Consider the following 13,317-nt stretch of genomic DNA (forward strand, 5'->3'; position numbering starts at 1 on the left):
TAGGGACAATAATAGAATTGCCAAACAGAATAACAGATTGAATGACTAATAAGAGTCACAACACTACATACACTTCTTGAGGCTTCTTGATAATCTATTTCTTGCACACTTTTACCTTAGACTCATACTCTATTAACGATGTATTAAAAAATAGCTTAATTATATTTAGATTAGATTGGAAATTAATAAAAAAATAATAATATTAGTTCATGTTATTGATCATTGAGAAGATTGGATAAGAAGGAACGGAATTCATTGTTGGTCAGCAGACAAAATGAATATTCCTCACACTCCAAGGAATTAAAGACCATAAGATCCGACATTGCTGACCCCATATAGTGCCCCATTTATCTTATATTCCCACTATATATATATATATATATATATATATATATGTCTCAATTGAACTTTCAATTTTATAAGGAGTTCGTAACAAACTATATGGTAAAAATTGGTGCTGCTTTTCAATTTTGAATATTCCTTTCTTGTACTTAGGGACGGGTTGGACTTAAAATTCTCTGAGTTATAAGTCAAAGTAATATAATATATATAGCAGATATATATGTGATATCATATCAGACATGTTAGTGTTCTTTAGAAAAATATTGAGCCTAAATATTAATAATATAAAATTATTTATATAAATTACTTCCAAGAGATCAGATGATTCATAACATTAGATACCTTACAATCTATGTGTAAATTTTGTTGACTTACATCATTGAATAACTTTTTATGTACGATGAATTTCGTCAATTAAACCATTATATTTTAATATTTTATTGTATAGACCAATTTAATATTTTATTGTACGATTTAATTAAACCAATATGACTAATATCTTTTTTTTGGGCAATAAGTAAAAGTATATTAAGACTAAAAATGGGTATTCCATTAGGGTTTGGAAAATTAAAACCCATTTATTCCCAAATATTTGAAATCTTTTTTCATTAATTATATAATGTATGAGAGTTAAATTCTAAAATAGTTCCTAAATTTGGCCGTATCTACTAAAATAGTTTTTCATATTTAAATTGTACTAATTACGTTTTTTATATTATTAAAAATATATTACATTAATTCTTAATAACATGATAAGTCACTTGATATGAAAAAAAAGCTGTAAGATTAATATGATATATTTTTGTTAATTTAATTGACAAAATTAATATAATTAAAATTTTAAAAATTATTTTAATTTATACAATTAATTTCAGTGTTTAGAATTTAGGTTTAGAGTTGATTACAGAAACATTCTAGGGCTAAAACTACAAAGGACAAGATCCTTAAATTGTTGAGATTAGTTTAAGATTTATCCTTTTAATAAATGAACTTGAGATGTGTGTCCATTTTCCAACATACCATGATAAATCATTGAATATAAATTTTAAAGCACTAACCCTACGCTTTAAAGAGGCCCCAATAATTACTAGCAATTCATCATATTTTGAAGTAGAACTACTGTTTTCAACACACGAATAACACCTTTATCTCAACCTTAGCTTATATTTTAACGATAGCAATGTAATATGGCACAAAAATTATTATTTATAATTAATATTTAGTTAATAATAATTTATATATATATTTATAGAGATTTAATACATAAAAATATATAATTTATATTTATATTATTTATTAAAATTTATACACATAAACTAATATAGTTTATATTTATATTTTTTAAAATTTACACACGTTAATTAGTAAAATTTATTTATGTTAAAGATTGTTTAATATTTATGCTCATCAAATAATAAACAAGAATACTAATAACATCTTTAATATTAGTTCTAATTTCATTTTATTTTAGACTCTACAAGAATATTTATGGACCTTATGTCATAAATATAATAATTTGAAACTAAAAAAGAAATTTACTTTTCCAATGTTTAATATTAGTTTAATTAAAATTTTATATTATTTTTAGTTATTTCACCAACATAATTATATAAGTAGCAAAATTTTATTAATTTTTTATCAAAATAATATCATATTTCTAAAGTGATATTAATTTTATTTCATAAATCAACTCTAATGTAAATTTTAATTTTAAATCAATTTAATTCTTAAAAATATAAAAAATAATACTCTAAAAACACTCTATTCAATTCATCAAGCTAAGGTACTAATAGCGATAGGATTTGGGTTGGGGGCATTCATCTAAATCTAAATCTTTATATATATGATAGAAAAAATTTTAAGTGTGTTGAAGAATATCGGTATTCCAGTTGTTTTAACCGTTTGATTTTAATTAATATATATTTTATATATTTTTTATAATTCAGATCAACGGTTAAAACAACTGAAACATCGATATTTCCGGCACATTTAAAACTCTTCCTATATGATAATATATAGTAATAAAAAATATATATATACAGGGTCACTCGTGCATGTCAGAAGGTGAAGAAAATCTAGTGGGATATATAGTAATTAAATTAAATTAAAATTAAAATTAAAATTATTGTAATGTGCATTAGGCCCAAGAGGCAGTAGCAGGCGAAGTTAAAGCAAAAGTTGCATGGGCATTATTACTTCAAGGAACGTCCTTCGTTTCAAATAATTAAAAATAATAATTAAAAATCATATAGTATAACGATTCTCAAAGAGGAGGCACTATTACGAAAAACTTGGTAGAGTTTCGATAAAGATAAGTAGTCGAAGTTGATGATGATGATGATGATGAAAGAGAATTAAGTCTTCGAGGTTTCAAAAATCTTGACCATCTTTTTTATTTTTCTTTTTCGCTTTCCTTTCTTTTTTTTCCACCATCTATCGTTACACTTCTATGGCTTTTTGTCTGTCATGTTCTTTTCCTTCCTCATTATCGTAGCATATTCTCTCACCCTCTTTGTGACAAATTAAAGAAAGAAAGAAGTGATAGATAGAGAAAGGGTAAAAGTAAATAAATAAGCCTTAGGATATGAATGAGAAAGAGGGGGAAAACATGTGGATATTAAGGGTTAAGTTAAAGTGATTCTTGAAATTATTCTCGTGGCGGATCTAAAAATTTTATAAAAAATAAATAAAAATATAAAAATTTGTATAATCAAATATTATATTATATATTAGATTTAGCTAACATGTATTTTTTAAGTACATGATAAATTTATCGTTCGTAAAAAATTTTAAATATTTTTGTTCAATAAATATAAAATAAATACATTATTAAAAACTTAAATTTTTTTATATTTTTAATAATTTTATTTTTTTTGTAATCTTAATATGTACTCTATAAAATGTGTAAAATGTGTAAAGGTAAAATGTTATTTTCAATTTTTTGTACCATTCCAAACTCATAATTTGAACACTACTGACAACTTAATTTTAATGTTGCAGGAAATGTTTCATTTTGAAGAAGATAGTAGAGGAATTATCAAGCGTATAATATTCAAAATGCTAGGAAGGACTTGGAAGGAAACGAGGAACAGATTATACCATCACTGCTATGACCCACAACTTTCACTTGAAGAAAATATTGAAAACCGCCCAGATGGAATTACTGCAGACTATTGGAGATGGTTTCTCGATTATCGCAATAGCGAAGAGACACAGGTAATATAGTTTTGTTTCATAATAGAAAAAATCCATTTATGTCACATTGAGTTAGTCAAAACTAGTGTCTAGTAACTCTTAATTTGATGGCATAACAGGAAAAGTGTAAGAAAAATGTTGAGAATTGATCAAAACAGCTTTACATCCACACCGGCGGATCGAAAAGCTTGGCAAGACTCGGAGAAGAAGAGGTAATCTAATTTTGAGAATGTTTTCGAACTATCTCTTCCTCTACTTATTCACTTTGTCATCATTATTGGTACATTCGGAATGACAAGGGAGGAGCATTAGTAGAGGAGAGTTGTATCTCTTAACGCACAAAAGAGCTAACGGCTCCTATGTCCATGATGCAGCTCGGGCTATTGGAGTAAGTAATGTGTTGAAAATCGGGAAGTAGTTTCTCCTATGTTTTAGTTTTTAAAATTTTATTGGAAGTCTGTGTGGTTAGCGACTAGCTAATAAATGCTTATAATTGCTTATCTATGTGTGTAGGAAAGAATTGAGGCTATTGAGCAACATGATGAATCCTCTAGGATTCGCTTGCTCAAGCTCTCGGAAAGGAGCACCCGGGTAGGGTGCGTGGCATGGGGTTGGGGCCGACTTCTAATCAAGTCTTCGGTATGAATTCCCATCAGCCGAGCAATGGTTTTGAAAGGGAGGAGACCCAAAGGGTGCTGCTTGAACTACAACCAGAGTTGGCAGCAGAGAAATTGAAAAGGAAGGCAGTGAATGATGAAGTAGCAGTCGAAAAGACAAAAAGACAGGCAGTGGAGGATAAAGTAGTAGTTGGGAAGGTCAGGATGCAGGCAATGGAGAGTGCTTTGATATGTCTACTTCAAGGGCAAAGTAGGAAGCTGCCATCAGATGTTACCGCATGGATGAGTGCGTTGGAGGGACAGAATAGAAAGTAGATCTTAGGATTATGGAACCTTTTCTTCTTTCAGTTATACACTTTTATGTTGTTGATTATGCAACTCTTAGTAAGGAGTACACTTTGTTGATATTCGGATAATTATATTAATTAAATTAATGGTTTTGCTATTGTCGTTTACCTTGCAATTTATTTTTCGGGATATAAAATAATTTAACCTACTAATATTAAGAAGGATTAAAAAAAAAGGGAAAAAATGTACATTAAAATAAAAAATAGAGTGGATTGCCAGTGTACAATACATTATTTTTGCGGCCATTCAACCAGAAAATAGTGGCGGTTGCGAACTAGCCGTTAGAAATTTGAAAATTCAGGTTAGGAGATAGTAGCGGTTTTAAACCGCCGCCAGTTACATTTCAAAAAACATTGGCTGTTAAACAGCAACGTTTTCAAACCGCCGGTAATTAAATTTTAACAAAACCGTGGCCATTAAACAGCGGCGATTTCAAACCGCCGAACATTTCGTGTGGATCACTGTTGTCTAGATCGCGGCGGTTTCAAACCGCCGCTAAACATTGCAACGCTAATTCTGGGTTTTGCGGCGGTTGTGCCAGCGGTTCCTGAGAATCGCCGCAAATCATATAACTACCTCCTAATAGGCGACGCTTAACAAACCGCTGGAATTCCATTTCGCGGCGGCTCAAAACTGCCGCAAATCACTCCAAGAACCGCCACTATTTTCCGTTTTCTTTGTAGTGCTAATACAAGATAGATAAATCCTTATATATTTAGTGATGTTGGCTTAACCTATAAAAATATATTATTATTAGTAAAAAAAAAGCTAATGTTGTGTATTTTGGTGTTTTTATGAAATATGCATACAAACTGTTTGCTAATTTTTCTCAGTTAAAAGAGGAGGAGTTCAACTTTTTATTTCATGGATTTAATGAGTAGTTGTGTGATTTTAACTCTTTTAAAGTTTTAATTCGATTGTTTTTCAATTAGTGTATGTTGAATGGTTCTATTGATGGTGTGTTTATGAGTTTATCAAAAAATTGATTATGCTTAGTTCATCCACTATTATGCTTAATATGATATTTTTTTTACTCTGTTAATATTGAAGTGATGCATTGCAGTGTTAATAATATTTTGTTTTTGTTTATAGGTGTTGTAATGGATATAAAATGAAACTCTGCTGAAATTAGCATAAATAATATTTATTGAACTATGTTATATAGTTTCTAGTTGATATTTTAAAATTCAATCTCGTTACGTTACCAACAATATTTTTGTCAACTTCTGCCAACTCTTGTTTATGATTGTGTTTAACAAAAGTGTCTTTGTAGATGTGTCTAACAAAAATGTCTTATTTATGACTGTGTCTAATGAAAGTGTCTTTATATATATATTTTCTGGATGTGTCTCCTTATACATGTGTTTAAAATATAATAATTAATTATTGTTGACAATAAGTTGGCAGATAGTATAATAATACCTATACTTTTCTTTTAAAATTTTACATCACCTAGTTATCGAAATATATAATTCGTTTCAAAACCGCTAAGATTATTGTCCGATCCACACCTCCTTTCAGTCCTAAGGAAATTTATGGTCCCTGTGCGAGTGTGTACCCTTGAGTTGTTTCTTACTTAGTCATGTTGCTATTAATCTCATCCTTGCATCATCGTATAACAAAAAGCGATGTTAATAATAAGGTGACTTTATCTTTAATTACAGCCATTAATCTTTCGTTAACTGCTAGAACTTTGATCAGAACACATTATTAAGAGCAGTTTTTTTATTAATTAACTTTTATATGCTATACATATATATCTTGCATGCAGGGACGGATCCAGAAATGATATTATGGAGGGGCTAATAACACATATAATATTAAAAATTATGCAAAAAAATTATATAATATAAGATGTATTATAAAAAATATACGGATAGAGAATATATTTTAAAGTAAAAAAAATATGTGTATACTTTTTATTAACGAATTAGTCGATTCTTCATATCATAAAATTCACCGATAATATAATTTGTGTCAATTTTCAATAATTTTCTTTTCAATATAATTAAAAGACAATCAGCAAGAAATTTATCTTTTATTTTATTTCTAAGTTATTTTTCACAATATTCATAGTTGAAAAAGATCTCTTAATTGTAGCAGTTGAAACAGAGAGAATTAATATCAAACGAATAAAAAAAAATGACCACAAAAAGAAAAAAAATTCACTTTATGAGATTTAAAAATTTTTATTTAATTAAAAAATATTAGTAATAATATCTTTTTCAAATTTTTTTAATATTGTTACTTATTTTTTAGATATTAAAAATTATTAATATTTAAATTAGATTGAACTTTTATTTATATTAGACTAAATACTAAATATTTTTAAAAAAAATTAAATTATTCATAATAACTTATTACTATTAAAAAAAGTTGGGGGCCGAGGCCGCCACTCGCCCCTTATGTCCGTCCCTGCTTGCATGACACTATGATATTTCTTATTAACTATTCTTTTTGCAAATCTATGAGAGCTATATGCATGTAAGAAATGAATTTGAGAATGGTGCAGGAGGAGTATAATTTAATATCTGTCATTGGAAGTAGTATAATTTTATTTATGTTATTATGATAATTATGTATTTTAAAAGTTTTATATCGGCTAATTTAAGGTTTTTCTTTCTCCACTAGTACAAATAAATTTATCTATTATTTTGTTCTATAAATTAAATGAATATACACTTTTTAGTATATAAATTTTGTCTTTATTTTCTTTAAGCTAGTTTTCTTTTAAAAGTAACAAATATAGTTTAATGTTATTGGCCTCGTTTTGACCAACTAAGGTCAATTTTTGACTATATTCATTATAGTAAAAATATATATATATTTTTTACAAATTAGTTTCTATCAGTTGCTCATCATGACTAAGTTTTACCGCAGGTAACTAGTGGAGACAAAGATCAATGTGTTAATGAGGCTTTGGCTACCATTAGGGCTTATAAACCACCGATTATGCCAGCTATTTTTGTAAACCACCGCAAAATCACATACCCGTGCCCTAAATTGCAACGCTTTTAAAACTGTTGGTACGTTATTTTGCGACGGTTGAAAATCGTCACTATCTGATGTCTCTCTTGTAATGTTATTCTTTCTTTTTCATCTTCCTTTATTTTTTCTAACCCCAATTTGTTCTCTCTCTTTCCTAATCTCAATTTGTTCTGTTTACAAGAGAAGCTATTGAGAATTATCAATTTTAAGTGAAGGTATTTTAAGAATAAAATATTATTAAAATTTTAATCTCTGTTAACAAAATAGAGAAATTTTGGTGCATATTACAAAAATTTGTATGCACAATAAGAAATTTTCGATACACAACATAGAAAATTTTCTAGGACCACAATTGACTCACCAAACTAAAAAAATATATTCGCAACAAAAATTTACGTTCTGTGTAAATTTTTATGCTATATCAATAAATTTGTGCTGTGTAAAAATTTATCTATTATGGATAATTTTTTTTTGCTATATTAATAAGCTTTTGTGTTATTCAACAAAAATTTTTATCCTAAAAAATGCGGAGAAATAAAAAGAATGACGCATGCACAATTTTTGTTTTATTAGACTTGTACTAACTTGGTTAAATTTGGTTAAACAATATTTATACATGTAGTATTATTACTGATAATATTTAGCATTTTATTATATCATAGTAATTTGGATTTTCCAAGTCTCTCTCCCTCTAGGAGAAACATGAGAAACTAAAGAAACGAAAAAGAGAGAGCTAGGTAGATAGACAGATAGAGAAGAGGTAAAAGTAAATAAGCCTTAGTAATAAAGTGGGTGAGTATGTAAAAATCTCAAAAATCAAAATCCTATTTGTGGCAGCAACTCAACTAAAGTGAGTTCAGTTTTGCATAAATTTTATTTAGAAATTTAAAATTTGAAAAATACTTTTTGTTGATATTTTGTATAGTCTACCACACTTTAGATCTCAAATAAGATTAACTAAAGAAAAACAAGTTAGAATTTGAAAAAAAATTTATACATAAATTCAAGGATTAAGAAATTTGTGAAAAATTATGTCAAAAAATAATTGTACCATTCACTGCTGAAGCTCTTAATAAAAATTATTTTTCATAATATATATAATGCTAATTAATCTATCAGGCAAAATAAGATGAATTCAAATATGTATTATGAAATGTAAAATAATTTTATAAGTTTATTCAATTATATAATATTAAATTAATAAAAAAATTATTTTTTACGTTAATTATTATGTGAATAGTTAATTAGTTATTTAAGAAACGAATATAATTAGGCGATTATATAAAATATTTTACACTGCCATTGTATTAAAATTAAACTCAAATAAAATACATTTAGATATTTTTAAAAAAAATAAATTTTGACATAGTATGTATTAATAATAAAAAAAATAATAATGAGTTTACCTAAGGTAAAGTCTTGCAGGGAGTAAAAGAAATGACTCGCCATTTTTCTTGGGGAATGGTAAAGAAGGCTGTGAAAGCAAAAAGAAAGGTGAAGTGAAAGAGTACTAATTCGATTCTCTCATTGGGAAATGCTTCCATGCATGACCCTATCATGACCAAACCCCATAAACTCCCAACGTATACATAATCATGCTTTCTACTTTTTCTTTTCCTTTTCTTTTTTCAAAAAAATTTAGATACACTATACGTACATATCAACAGATTAAAACATTTAATTATATATTATATTATAAAACACAATCTAAGCTTTTGTGTTTTTACTAGGTACGTGTACTTGTGCATCAGTGCATGCATGGGCATGTAGTTCTTAATAATAAATTTTAAAATATTCAATATGCATTTGGTGTATATGAATTAATATATATAGTTTTCTTATATATGCATAGCAGCTAGTATTTTTTTTTTTTTATAGATGTTTTGAGATTTGTCTAATATCTAATTACAAATTAATTATATTTATAATTAACGTTGGATTAAATACGTATATATGTGTTGTAAATTTATTTATTTTTGGTTGCATGCACGTGAGTTGGTAGAAAGATATTGTGAGTGACGCCATCAAAATGACAAAAGTTTCTCTTTTCTTTTACTTTTTAGGCCTCCAATATCTTTTATAATATGCTCTCTGGGACTCCTCAAATGTCCATGTTCTTTTATTTTTATTTCAGGTTTTCTACTCAAACCGCTCTAATATATTTACTGCACAAAATGCAAGCTTCATTATTAGGTTTAATTCTCCCTCCTAATCATTCTGGAATTATTTTTATAAAATTGAAATTTATGAAAGAGATTACAAGAGAGATCAGAATAATTCTTTCAAATACTCCAATTTTACTATAATAATATAATATTTCTAAAGTATATATAATTGAGATATTAATTCATACAGGTAAATACATTTTTTTAAGGATTGATGGGGTTTATTTGTTTTGTTAAAGAGGATGAATATATATCTCACTAAAAAATTAAAATATTTAAAAACTTCAATTTGTATATTATTTGCATCCTCTTAAATGAAGAATAGTTTAGTTGTGACAAAAAATCCTAGCCGTTTTTTTACTTTATGTTGAATTGATGATAATCTAGCTATTTTACATATTATTTCATTATTCAGACTTTATTGTTCTTCACTTATTATTATTATTATTATTATTATTATTATTAAATATTTTTTTTTCAAAAATAGGGAGACTTGAATCCGCGACCTCTAGATGAGTATGGGAAGACTATGTCATTTGAGTTATAGCTCGTTGGCTAATAAATATTCTCTTACTATATTATTATGATTCATGTTTTCTCATTTTTATTTTTTAATAATGATAGACAACAGTTTTATAAAATATTATAAAATTATGATAATTAATTTACTTTTTTTTTTAAAACCAACTTAGGTTGGTCGAGTGGTCAGCTCACTCGTTTGCTTAAGCAAGTATCGGGGTTTCAAATCCCGCCTTGTGCATGCAGCAACTCATTGGCCAACGGCAGACCCTTAAATGAAGCTCAGATTCGCGACGTATTAGTCCTTGACCTATCGGGTTGGCCGGTTGGGGGATACTGTGGGCAACAAAAAATTTACTTTTTTTAAAAGGAATTCATATTTTTATTTTTATCTGTCTTTAATTAGGATAAGTATTCATAATTAATTATTTAGTATACTTATTATTCATACATACTATTAAACTACTTTTTAAATTTTGTAATTACAATAGTTATATATCTATAAAACATAGTAGCTAGCAAGTGTGATAGATGAAAAGAGCAAAGAGACCAGATAAATTTTGTTAGGAAATATATATTCCAAATATTTTTTTTCATATTGTATTTAATTACACTTGCCTTTCGGTTTATTTTCTATTTCAACTTTTAGTATGAGCAAGCATGAAAACATAAGATATTAAATTAGTTAGTTACTATATATATATATATTCTAGGAGCGAGAAATGTTAGGGGAATAAGTGTTTTTGCTTGCAACTAAGTTTTTAATCAAGTTTTCAAAAAAAAAAAAAAAACTACATGTTCCTTTCTTTAAATATTAATAATTTATAAATCAACACAGAATCTTGTGAAAATAAATACAAAAATTTCTTAAAATCAACAGAAAAATAAAATATAAATTTCTTTAAAGTCATATAATTTTTTTAAGAATAACACAAAATTGTCAAAAAATACTTAAAAAAAAAGAGTGAGAAAAGAAGGATAAAAATGCATAAAGAAGAAGAGAAGAAAAAAAGGAAGCAACCAAGAGAGAAAAAAAAAGGAGAACAACGAAGAAGTAAGGAGAAGAAAGAAGAGGAAAGAAAAAGTCGAATAACATAAAGAAGAAAAAGAAGAGGAAGAAGAGGGAAAAATGCCAAACAAAATGTATTTTTAGGTTCTTTTAATCAATTGATTGAAAAAACTTATTCACCTATATAGTATAGGAAAATTTTAAGTGTATACTAGTGTTTCAATAATTTTTAACCGTTAATTTTAATTATAAAAAATATATATAATATATATAATTAAGATCAACGATTAAAAATTACTGAAATACCAGTGTATCGGTATATTTAAAACCTTTTCTATAGTATTATAATCTATAATGATACGTATCATTTAAAATGTTTTAAAATATCTGAAATAATATTAGATGACAATACTTTGCTACATATATAATACAAGAAGAATTTTAAATATATAAAAAATACTGATGTTTTAATAATTTTAGTTGTTAATTTTAATCATAATATATATATATATATATATATATATGATCAAGATTAATGATTAAAATTACTGAAATTTAAAATTTTCTTTTATAAAATATTGAAATATAAACTTACACAGAAATTTGGTCCATTCAGTTTGACTTGATCTTTTTTTTTTCCTAAATTATTTTTAGAGTTGGATTTGGATTTTGAAAAGAAATCTGTTAAAAAATGGATTGGGTTTGCATGTAGATAAACATAGCCCATGTGTAACCCTAGTATTGGGTAAAGAGAATGGGCTATATTTGGTTCTATTCAAGGGTTATAATCCATGCAAAAAAAAAAAAAAACTGTATACCAATAAAAACTGAAAATCCAGTTAAAAAAAACATCTGTGAAAATCTTTCATTCTTTCTCACAAAAGAGAAAGGGAAATGGTACTCTACAAAATTTGTATTTTGAAAGATATAGATGATAATAGACTCTCAAAATATATAAAAATATAACAAAAATAATAAGAGATTAGATATTTGTTCTCCAAATAGGTTTTATATATTATATTTTAATGATTTTTATATATTATATATTATATTATATTTGATAGACGGTCACTATGTTGCAGTAAAGCCATGGGATGTGGATTTTAGGTCATGCGAAAAATCCTTTGGATCAACGCTGGTATGGATTCGAGTCTCGGGACTTCCAATTTGGTGCTATCAGGAACAAGCAATGCTGCGAATTGCTTCTGCAATAGGGATTCCGGTGAAAGTAGATTTGGCTACTAAGCTTGCAGAAAGAGGAAAATATGCCCGAGCTTGTGTTCAAATTAATCTTGAGTTGCCTGTAATCAAACATATTATAGTGGAGGGTGTGACTTATGAAGTGGAGTACGAGAGTTTACAGTTGATTTGTGCTACTTGTGCACGGTATGGGCATGATAAATTGTTGTGCATGGAGAAGGAGTCCTTGGAAGGAAATGGAAATTCCTTTGGTGATGAAAAAAATAATGAAGCCCCGACACTAGTGCCACATAACAATCATGAGATTCAACAAGAGGCTGAATCAGAAGCTCGTGATTTGGGTGAGAATCCTCGTAATTTAGGTGAGAAATTAGGAGTTGTTAAAGGGAAGGATGTAGTTACGGAATCATTGGCTCCTCACGTGCCTGATGGTCATGTTAATGAGGCATGCATGGATGATGGAGAGGGCTGGCAACAAGTGCTGCGTAAAGGAAAATTTACAATGGGCCAGTCATCAGGTTTGAAAGACCAAGATGGAAAGCAGCACAGGTTTGGTTCGAGAAGGGTTCCAAGGCCCAATTTGCATGGTGATGGAGGCAAATCAATTGGCATTAGGATGGGGAAGCGAGAAAAACATGAAATTGCGCCATCTCCATTGCGCAGAACTCCTGCACGTCGTGAAATTTCTCTACGGAAGCGTCCTCGGCCTTCCTCTTTGCAGAACTCGCCAGTTGATAAAAATGGTGGCACAACGGAGGAAACCTTAGTAGATGGAAGCATGTCAGGTGCAGTGTCAGGAGGTCCGAAGGTGGCAATTATTAAGGATCAGAGTGTGCCAGTACCGCAGGACAAACCACCTATTGAGGTTGGTGATTTTTTTTAGAGTTTATGTTCTTATTTATTCTGTCCCTATTATTTATGGATAGTTTAAATA

The sequence above is a fragment of the Arachis hypogaea genome, chromosome 18, assembly GCF_003086295.3.
Source record: "Arachis hypogaea cultivar Tifrunner chromosome 18, arahy.Tifrunner.gnm2.J5K5, whole genome shotgun sequence".
NCBI classification, from domain to species: domain Eukaryota; kingdom Viridiplantae; phylum Streptophyta; class Magnoliopsida; order Fabales; family Fabaceae; genus Arachis; species Arachis hypogaea.